At 41.4% G+C, this 11608-nt stretch overlaps 1 pseudogene; it reads right to left on the bottom strand.

Annotated features, from left to right (window-relative positions):
• Positions 1–1384: 1384 nt before the first annotated feature.
• LOC144578607 (ATP synthase F(0) complex subunit C1, mitochondrial pseudogene) lies at positions 1385–2462 on the bottom strand (annotated as a pseudogene).
• Between the last annotated feature and the right edge of the window lie 9146 nt (positions 2463–11608).

Below are 11608 nucleotides of genomic sequence, written 5' to 3'. Positions count from 1 at the left end.
CTTAGGTAAATATGACTAAAACAATTATTGATCATTTTAAATGACAAATCTTTTGTTTAGAGGTTTATGGCTTCATATTTAGAAATTAAACATGTTCGGCAATTTATAATGAAAAACATTAACTGTAGATATTAGTAGTATCTGAAAAATATGTTTAACAATAAAAATATGCAAGAAACATTTTTAATCTTTTTATAATTTGGAATTTTTCCATATCTGTTTTATCATCTACTGTTTTTAAATATGAATAATTAAATGAGTTGTGAAGTATTAACTCCCTTAGAATTTAAATTTATCTGTAGCTGTGTAGATATAATCAAGTGGCCAAATTGTGGCATTCTTTTTAAGGTATTTTTTGTTACGTGAATGATTTATTAACCCTGTTTAACTCTTCATCTAGTCTGGAGAGAACCCCACAGGCACAGATCATAAAGGAGGGTCAATCATCAAAGCTTTTGTAACACTGGGAAATAAAGGGAAGTTAGAAGTGAGAGAACAAATGTCAGTTCCTGGGAAAAGTCAGGAGGTGGGCGCTGGTGGCAGGAATCATTCTCAGCTGAGTGCCCCAGGCCTGCTCCTAGAGCCTTCCATTTCCCTGGCAGAACAGAAGGTCTTCAGACCCTTCCGAGCCTCCACTGAATATGTGAAATGTGAATGAAATAAAATCAAAACTGTCCTCCAGTATTGAATCCCACAGGACTGAACTCGCCCTGTGATACTTGGCTTTCTAAGAGTTTTGTCGATGAGCCCTTGTTCTTTTCTGTACAGTAGAGGAGAATGTTACAGCTGTTCAGGTAGGTCACATCTCTAGACTGTTTTCACTCCAGGATCGTGGCAATGCAGTTCACCAGGGCTGAGAGCCTGAGTCCAGGAAAACATGAGATCGGAGTCCAGGTGCGCTTTCAGCTCTGGGAAGCAACTGTAAAAGGGAGAAGCCGTCCTTGTTGAGGAATGGACGCATTCTCCCATACAGCCCTTACAGGGCTCTTCCTTCCTCACTGGGGCTGGATGACCAGCATGATCAAGGCCAGTGGGCCTTTCTCCTGGGCATAGGAGGTGGACTCTTAGGACACCCTCTGCTCCACTGGCTCTTTTCTTTCTTTGCTTGCTTGTTTTCTTCTTTCTTTCTCTTTCTTTTTTTTCTCTTTCCTTTCCTTCCCTTCCCTTTCTTTTTTTTTTTAATTTTACTTTAGGTGCATACTATGTCTGGCATTTCTCCCCATGTTATCCCTCCCCACACTCCCCACCCTCCTCATCCCCCACTGTCTCTCCCCTACACCCTCCCCACTGCCCCCAATGTGTGGTGCTCCCCTCCCTGAGTCCACATGTTCTCATTGTTCAACATCTACCTATGAGTGAGAACATGTGGTGTTTGATTTTCTGTTCTTGTGTCAGCTTGCTGAGAATGATGGTTTCCAGATTCATCCATGTCCCTACAAAGGACATGAACTCAACGTTTTTTATGGCTGCAGAATATTCCACGGTATATATGTACCACATTTTCTTTGCCCAGTCTATCATTGATGGGCATTTGGGTTGGTTCCAGGTCTTTGCTATTGTACACAGGGCTTCACTGAACATACGTGTGCATGTGTCTTTATAGTAGAACGATTATAGTTCTTTGGCTATTTTTCTTTTCTTTTCTCTTTTCTTCTTTTCTTTTCTTTTCTTTCTGAGAAACATTGTGTTTAATAGTAAAACTTTGTACCCCCAGGACCAGGAATGGTGTGGAGTCACAGCAACAAGCCCAGGCAGGTGACCCCACAGAGCCTCACATGGCAAAGAGGATGAGGAAGGTGACCATTAAACAGAACAGCCCCATGGCCACAGACAGAGCAAAGCCCAGAATGGCACAGAAGAAGAGCTGCTGCTTGAGAGACGGGTTTCTGGCACAGCAAGTGATCAAGCTGCCAAACACCTTTTGAATGCCAAGCCCTGAACCAGCCACACCAACTGTGGCTGCTCCAGCTCCAATAAACTTGGCTACTGTGTCAGTGTCCCGGGAGACAACACGGGTCTGGAACTCCCGTCTGGCCACCTGGAGCAGCGAGCTGCTGTAGAAACGCTGTTGAGATGAATTCTCTGGGCCATTCAAGAAGGAGGCAGCCACGGGTCTGATGAGAACCTGGTACAATAGCAGGCCAGAGCTGGAGAAATGAATGCTGTCCAGGGTCTGCGTTCATTCAGCCTCCCAGCTTCAGCCCTGGGTGTCAGCGCTCTGGCTCTTTTCTTCTGTTTACTTTTTTGGGACTTTTTGCAACATGGAGGAAGATGGACATGAAGCTTCGGAGCAATACAATTGAAACACTGGTTGTGAGAGTCTTTGTTCAAACAGTTTTTTTTTGGGGGGGTGGGGAGGTGGGTGTCTAATCAAGCCATGGGGGCTTAAATTCAGATGTGAAAGAAGAATTACTCTTTCTCAAAGAAAAATCACAGCTACATGTCCAGATGGGTGGGCCCATTGGCTTAACGCAGCGGACCCAGCAACGGTCAAGAAAGTAGAACAGCTACAGCTCCCAGGTCATAATCCACGTCAGAAAGGAAAACAAACTGCGTGGTCTGAAGCCGACAGCGGGAGCAAGTGTCTCAGGACCCTGGACTGCTACGATCACTCAACTCAACGGACATCAGCGCAAATCGTGTGTAAGAAACCATGAGCACTGTTAGAAGCAAATGACTGCTTAGAGGAACAGCGGAAGGAAATGCCATTAAGAAGGAATGCGTCTGTGGGGGGGAATTAGGGGAGGGACGGCAGGGGGTGGGGAGTTGGGGAGGGATAACATGGGGAGAAATGTCAGATATAGGTGATGGGGAGGAAAGCAGCAAACCACATCGCCATGTATGTACCTATGCAACAACCTTGCATGTTCTTCACATGTACCCCAAAACCTCAAACACAACAAAATATATATTAAAAAAAAAAAAAAGAAGGAATGGATGGGCCAGGCAAGGTGGGTCACACCTGTAATCCTAGCACGTTGGGAGGCTGAGGAGGGAGGGTTGCTTGAGGCCAGGAATTTGAGACCATCCTAGGCAATATAGTGAGAATCCACCTCTAAAAAAGAAAAAAAAAAAAAATTTCAATTTGCCTGATGTGATTGTGTCTATAGTCCTAGCTATTCGGGAGGCTGAGGCAGGAGGGTCACTTGAGTTCAGAAGTTCGAGGCTGCAGTGAGCCATGATTGCACCACTGCACTCCAGCCTGAGTGACAGAGTGAGACTCTGTCTTTAAGGAAAAAAGAGCGAGGCTCTGTCTTTAAGGGAAGGGGGGAGGAAAGTAGTAACAAATGTACCCAAATCTAAATAAATATATAGGCACAATACATAATAGATAGAGCTTATTCTCTTGAGTGCCCAAACTTGCTGTTTTGGTTCTCAGCCAAGGGGAGAGTACGGGAAAGAGGAAGGTGAAGCCTACAGAGGGTCACCCTGTGAGTACTCTTCCTGCACCCTGATCTTTCCAGCCAGCACCTGGCTCCTTGTCCTCACCTTTCTTCATGTCCCCCTAGAAAAGAAGTCACTCGTGAGCACCTACATCATCAGAGGACATTTCCACAAGCAATCAAGAGTTGCACAAGTAACGTCAGATTTTTTACTGGAATGTATTTTTTAAAATCTAAATGATTCTCTTTTTTTCTTAACACCTTTGTTGTTGGGTTTATTGTTTGTTGGTTTTGTTTTCTGAAATTATAGAAAAAAATATTTCCCTGACCTTATGCTCAGGCATAGTCAAACAAACTACGTTGGAAACATTTAGGGAAGTTAATTACAGAAAAAAACTATTTTTTCTTTCACTGTTAGGCAGCTATGGGTGTAAAACTAGACCATAGAGAAACAGCCTGCTTTACACCAGGGCATGGAACTGTAGTGGGAGGAAGAGAAGGCAGGGAAGTGAGGAGATGGATGAAGAAGCCGCTGCCCTGAGACTCCCTCTGCCTTGCAGGCTGCTCCTCCCGGACACTTTCCTTAAGAAATCACTCAATTTCCACACCAGCTCTTCCACCCTAAACCCAGAACCTGATTCCATGGGTCATGGCCTCAGAGCTAGCCCTTCTGACCCTCTCCACTTCCCCATCTGTCCGACTATCCTCTTAATAACCTCTTCATTGAATTACAGGGGGCTTCAGCCCATAGTAAAATGAACTTAGAAGTATTAAACCTTGATCTCTCTTGAATATAATTCATTGCAAACACTTGTGCCCTTAATTCTTAGTGCCCAAATAGTGTAATTATTTAAATCCTCTTATTGATAACCTTTTAATTATTACTCCCAGGAGAGAAAAAAAAAAAAAAATCAGCCACGACCCAGCCACCTCTCACCTTGTCTCTTTACTTTTCCTTTTGTTCAACGAGAATCTCGTGGCCCTTATCTCATGTTATCCCATTCTGCATGCTCACTGCGAGGTGGCATTCCCAGCTGTATGTGACACAATGTGTCATTGTCCAAGGGCTACCTACATCAGCCTACTCTGGGGAAGAAAGAGCTTTTACCACACACAAAAAAATAACTCTGTTCAGATTACCCACTTTAATCATTTGGGTAGGTATAGTGCAATGAGCAACAATACACTTTTTATTCTCACTAGTGACAGAACGATGTTTAATTAGGCATTTAAAACTGACTGTTAACTTATACAGGCCTCACCACAAATGGTTTTTCAGCCAGCTCAGTGATCTGAAACACCAATTAGTTTCAATTCACACTTATTATCTGTCCCTCATTAAACCATTTAGTTCAGAATCGAAGTTCCTTTCTATTCAAGAGTGTTGATGTTTTACTTTGGGTAGGAGGAATTTTTTTTTGCCCTTCTAAAAAGACATTTTGCAAAATGTCTTCCCATACCTCTTCTTTTTTAATGAAACAGGCATGCAGAGCTTCTTTTCCTGAAAATGCCTCGTTGATACTGTTGTTCTTAAGTCCAGTCAGTCCCATCGGGGCTTCGTGGAGGGCTCTGGTGCTTTCTTTTTCAGTGCTGCTGGTCCTGTGAGCATTTGCAGCTGCGCCTGTCAAAACTCGGCTCCAATGCTGCCACCTTGATCTCTGGGTAAAGGCCTGGACTCTCTGGGTATCTTTCTCTCAAATGGAGTCACAGCTCCGCAGCTAGACCTCCCGCAAGGGCTCATGGTCTCCATTGTGGTTTTTTTTTTTCCTTAAAGTCTAGCTGTAGGACACCAAAAAGTACACAGAAAGAACATACAAGGACTATTGGTCAAGGTACTCCAGAGAAACAGAATCCATTGGCAAGAAAGAGAGAGACAGAGAGGAGAGACTTCGGGGAATTGGCTCACATGGTTGTAGAAGTGACAAGTCCAAAATCTGCAGGCTGGAAATTCAGGGAAGAGTTAAAATGTTGCAAGCTGGAAACTCAGGCAGGGCTTCTATGTTGAAGACTTGAAGATGATTTTTTTCTTTTTCAAGAAACCTTAGTCTTTTCTCTTAAGTCCATTGACTAATTGGATGAGGACTATTCAAATCATACAGGGTCATCTGCTTTAAGTCTACTGATTTAAATCTTTTTTTTTTTTTTTTTTTTTTTTTTTTTGAGACGGAGTTTCACTCTTGTTACCCAGGCTGGAGTGCAATGGTGTGATCTCGGCTCACTGCAACCTCCGCCTCCTAGGTTCAGGCAATTCTCCTGCCTCAGCCTCCTGAGTAGTAGCTGGGATTACAGGCACGTGCCACCATGCCCAGCTAATTTTTTGTATTTTTAGTAGAGACGGGGTTTCACCATGTTGACCAGGATGGTCTCGATCTCTTGACCTGGTGATCCACCCACCTCGGCCTCCCAAAGTGCTTCAATTACAGGTGTGAGCCACTGCGCCCGGCTGTGATTTAAATCTTAATCACATCTAAAACATATATCCACAGCAATGTCGGGATTTATATTTGACAGAACCAAACTGGGCTTTATGGCCTAGCCAAGTTGACACGTACAATTATCCATGTCTGGGATTTAAACAGCAACTCTGCCACACACTTCCTCCTACAGCTTCCTTGGCCTCGGTCTCCTTATCTGTAACATGGTTCCCCAAATTGAATAAATGAGAAGAAATATGTCTTTGGGGTATTTCAGGGATGAGGAGCATTTGGTTAATAAAGTTGGATTTCCTCTTACTGACACGTCACCAATAAAGTACAAAAAAGACATAAGCCATTTTTTGGGCCAATCACATTTAAATTCAGGTAAGTTTCCAATCAGTCATATTTTGTTGTACTCAAACAAATCCTATCTGGCAATGGGGTTCAGGTAAATTCCTGTTGATTGGGGAAAGCTTTGGTCTTGAGAGTCAATATGGGAATGACATGGTAAATTCATTAAGTTAGACCATTCAAAGTCAAGCAAGATGATATTGGACTAGAAAGCTAGTTTATTAATGTACAATGAAATCTGGCTCTATGGTGCAGAGAAAACTGTAGTAGAAGTTATGTTCCCTATGTGCGCAATGCTGAGTCAGTCACTTGCCCTCTCTTGACCTCAATTTCCTTTCCAGAAGATAGGAAATTTGGGCATAATGACTTTAATGTACCTTCCAATTTCAAATGGGAATCTATTAGGAGTCATGTTTTCTTCCTGAATCGTTTATATTCATTAAGAAGTATTCGATATTGGTTAAGTCAAATGTTTTAAGCTTTTAAGCCTATTAAGGCATAAAGGTAATTTGAAACTTCAAGACTACAAAATTCTATTTTACTGAGCTCCAGGTCACATAGCATGGTAACTGTCTATATTAGCTACTGCAATGAAATCAGTCAAAAGTTGTATTTTTATATCATCCATTCCAACTTTTTACTCTCAAAAGATCTTATGACTAAATCTACCTTTAGCCAATTTTGTATCAACTATTCTTCTTTGACAGTGTCTAGGATGATATTTTATTAGACTGTTCTTTCTACTATTTCGTATTCCTCAGTGGAATACGCTACTTTGTAGGATTAATGGTCCATGATATTACATCTTTTTGATCAGTTGAGATCCCTCTCACTATTTTTTACTGCTTGGTCTTTGCTTCCAAACTATAAGTTTCATTAGAGGGTAACAGTTAAAATGGTACTATTTTGGAAAAAAAATTCAATAGTGATACATACCTCATTAAATGAATAACAAATAGTTGTTAAGTGGATAAATAAGTAAATTAATAAAAATGCATGAGGCAGGCCGGGCGCGGTGGCTCACGCCTGTAATCCCAGCATTTTGGGAGGCCGAGGTGGGTGGATCACGAGGTCAAGAGATCGAGACCATCCTGGTCAACATGGTGAAACCCCGTCTCTACTCAAAACACAAAAAGTTAGCTGGGCATGGTGGCGCGTGCCTGTAATCCCAGCTACTCAGGAAGCTGAGGCAGGAGAATTGCCTGAACCCAGGAGGCGGAGGTTGCGGTGAGCTGAGATCACGCCATTGCACTCTAGCCTGGGTAACAAGAGAAAAACTCCATCTCAAAAAAAAAAAAATGCATGAGGCAACCCTCTGAGAACTTCAAAGTGCCTTGTATAGGACCTTATCCATATAAGGTATATAAAAAATAGATTTAAAAGATTAGAGAAAATAAATGCAAGAAAAGAAAGAACAAAAATATATCCAAATATGGTTGACTACCCAGCCATATACTCAGCCTTACTTCCATATTTCTCTCACCCTAACCAATGTTCACTCAACAAACACTGCTTAGTATCTACTGTATGTCTGGCACTCTGTTGGCCACTGAAAATAGGGCAATGGGCAGAACAGGAAGGATCCCCGCCTCATGGAATTTATACCTTCTCATCTCTCTTCTCAAAACCATACAATAGGGGCAGAAGATACAGATGATACCCTTATTAAAACCCAAAAAATTCAAGAAGTTGGTCGTCGTCGTCGTTACTGTTTAAGTAGTGTTGTTCCTTTGGTATTCAATAAACTGCTCAATGTACACTTCAGTTACCAGGCCGCCATGTTTGCCTTTGAAATAAAGAGCCTAAGCCACATAGACCCTGACTGCTTCACCCTGGTGAGAGACACTTGGGCACCCATAAACTGATGCACAGCCAACCCTGATTGACAGCCTGAGAGAGTCTTTCCGGGTGTCACTGTTAGCAATGACCTCACAGGACTCACCTTGGGCCTATGAATGACTCACAGGACAGGTGTACTTCTTGGCAGTCTCTGTGTCAGCTGTGGATCAACCTATTTTCTGGGGCAGCTTCATGCTGCCCTCCAATTTTGTGGCCTTGTGGGGTAAGACATTGCGTCCACTGGATGCAGCGTGCAGTCAATCACTCACAAAGCCATTCACTTGACATTGATTTTCTACCCCCTTTCACTGTCATGTGTAATATCTTGGTACCAAAAAGCATGTTAAGAACAAAATAACTGATTCAAAGCCTTCATAAATACAGTGTCAAAAAGAGATGAAATCCAAACTATTCAATTGAAACAGGGATTGAGTGCATGAATAAAAGATTTAGTAGGAAATGCTGTTGGCATTATTGGCTAGAACCAGGCTTGGGAGTTTCCTGTAATTTAGAATTATGTATGCTGCCTAGCAATCATTGATGGAACCCCTACTATTAGCACCTTGAGCTAGATCCTTGGAACACAAAGATGGATAGAGAGTCAACCCCTATTCACTCTGGTCCTAAAACACCAGTCTGATTTGAGATTAACACATAAACCTTTGACTCTTTGGTATGCTAGAAAAATGTAGGCTTTGTGATTATGACTATGTCACCTTTCCACACTTAACCTTTCAAAAGTATAACTATGTTTATATTGAACGCCCATTGAAATGTTTAGGTCATAGTCTTCATTCTCTTTTACTAATATTCTTGCCGTTTTCTAGTTGAAGTTGGTAACAAATGATGAGTGTTCCTCACGACATTAAACTAACTATATCTTTCCAAGCAGTTTAATAACAAAAGAAGACTAAACTTGGAGAAGAGGCTTATCACAAAAGTTTTATTGCTAGAAGATTTTTGGCCAAGAGAATTTCCAAGCCTATAGTTTGCAGGACTAGAGTCTACCCTCCTCAGTCCTGAACGAGAATGGTGGTTCAGTTATTTCTGTCTGCACAGGAATCCTGCCCATCCCCTAGCCCAGCACAGAAATGTAGATCATTACTCATTAGGCCTGCAGCTGCTTCTCCTGATTTCATCAGCCAGACGAGACGCCTGCCGATCCTCATCTCAGAAATTGTTCTAGAAAAATGATTCTGAAGACTCTTGATAAGCCTCGCCAAAACTGTACTTATAACTCTAAATATTACATATTTCACTTGCAGAAAAAGGAAAAGTATGAAAATTCACTAATGTGCTCCACCCTACCCCAAGTTCCTCTTTCCCATGTCAACTCATAATCGGACTATAAATAAGGTCCAAAAAAACTACAGCCTTCATCTTCCAGAGGGAAACGTCCTGTGTTAAGCCTAAATTAAATTGTGTTTGCTGTAATTCAATTATATTTTTCTCAGTCCATTATAATATTCTATTTTTATGTCATCCATTATCTCCACCAATAGCCATGGAAATAGCTTTACTGATACTAAAACAAGCACCCCAACTTCTAGAAAGATTAATACTTATTTATTTGCATAATTAATTCAAATGTTCTGAGCTCCTTCCCTGTCATTAGCAAAACAGAATAGAACAAGTGAAAAAAAAAGACTGATAAGCTTTGAAATGATAATAATTCAATAGGTAGCAAATTATGTCAGCAGGCTGCGCCATTTATCTATTTATGTAGTGGGACAATTATTTACTCTGCTTTGTTTCAAAAAGGATTTCAGCTGGCTTCAGGAATTTCTGCAGTGCAATTCGTTTGCTGAAAGGAAACTTCTAACTGATAACTTATGGAAGAACTGGGAAGAAATTTGGACTAATTATACCCAAGACATTTAGAGCAAATTGCATAATATTTCACACAGTTGAAAGAAAGAAAGAGGATACCCTGGTTGGACAGGAACCAACGGATCGTGAAAATGGTTTGGACCCTTCACACTTTCATAATTACTTTCAATTGTGCAGTTTTTCTGACAGTTAAAATTTCTTAGTCAGGCTTCAAAACCACTAGCATTACAGAACGCTGAGCCAATGAATGCAGCTTGCCAGTGATTCTCACTCCCCTCTAAAACCTTAAAATCCCAAGGAAATAGTTCTTTCCCACTTTGTGCTTATTTGGAGACAAGCATTTACTGACCCCAAAGCCCAGTGCCCTTTTTACCGTTTTGATGGCCAGTGCTACTACCATTTATAGACAGCTGATTACTATGTCTCTCATTTTATTCATCAAAACTAAAAGAAAGAGAAGTCAGATGTCTCATTCATGCCAAGTCATACACTTCATCAGAGACTGAATAAGAAAAATACAGTAAGCCCTTACGTTCTTTCATTCTCTTCATGAATTAATTCATTTATTCTTCTGACAAATATACTAATGAAGAATAAACACTGTGACAAAAATCTTTTAAATCTTTTGAAAATTCAAACCTCTCTTTCCCGTGACAGTTTCATATTTCTTTATCATACATTTTACATTATCCATGGGTAAATAGCACAAATAATTTTTTGAGCTGTATTTTCTCACCATTCCCAAACCTATGCCTTAAAATGATAAAGAAACAAATTTTACCATAGAAGCCCAAGACTCATCTTTTGACACCTGCTTTTCCTCTTCCATGTTGTACCTGCCCCTCTCCGGGTTCTGAAAACTACCCCGGTTGAACCAAGTGTTGGGATTGGATATGTCTGTTTCACCATAATATAGATTTAGGTAATAGAACATGGATTCATATCCTTGTTCTGTGTCTCCTAGGCATGTGTATTTTAGGAATAAAAGCCGTTGTCTGCAGTTAAAGCAAACTGTGTTCCTGAAAGCACAACAAAGTGCTTGTGCTAGTCAGCCTCACCGCTTCGTAGAGCAGCATGTGCTGAGAGGTGCTTCCACGATGGATGAGAACCGAGGTCACCCTTTTACTTTGTTTCTTGTTGTTGCTGTTTGGTTTTTTTGTTTGTTTGTTTTGAGATGGAGTCTCACTCTGTCACCCAGGCTGGAGTGCGGTGGTGCGATCTCAACTCACTGCAACCTCTGCCTCCCAGGTTCAAGTGATTTGCCTGCCTCAGCCTCCCAAGTAGCTGGGATTACAGGCACCCACCACCACACCTGGCTATTTTTTGTATCTGCAGTAGACACAGGGTTTCACCATGTTGGCCATGCTGGTCTTGAACTCCTGAGCTCAAGTGATGTGCCCAGCTGGACCTCTCAAAGTGCTGGGATTACAGGCATGAACCACTGCACCTAGCCCAGCCTTTCACTTTGGAAGTGTTGGTGAGCAGCAAATAACCAAGACAAAGATGTAAAAGAGAAAAGTGTAAAATCTCATCTCTCAAGTTTATGGCCTAGTGGGAGTAAATAAAACAAGTAGTTATAGTATGAAGCATAATAATACGGGGTCAGTAGAGATCCAAAGTAATTTAAGGGAAATTCATATTTATTGTGTGACATCTAAATACTGAGCACTGTACATGTATTTTCAAGAATAATCTTATAATACCTATAGTACCATCTCAAAGAGAAATTATCCTTGTTGGAAAAATGGGAAAACGAAGGCTAATAAAGTTCATTTCCCCAAGAGTGTG

Source organism: Callithrix jacchus, chromosome 1 (assembly GCF_049354715.1).
Source record: "Callithrix jacchus isolate 240 chromosome 1, calJac240_pri, whole genome shotgun sequence".
NCBI lineage: Eukaryota > Metazoa > Chordata > Mammalia > Primates > Cebidae > Callithrix > Callithrix jacchus.
Note: the sequence above shows the minus strand (reverse complement) of the source record. Positions and strands in the feature narration are given on the sequence as shown.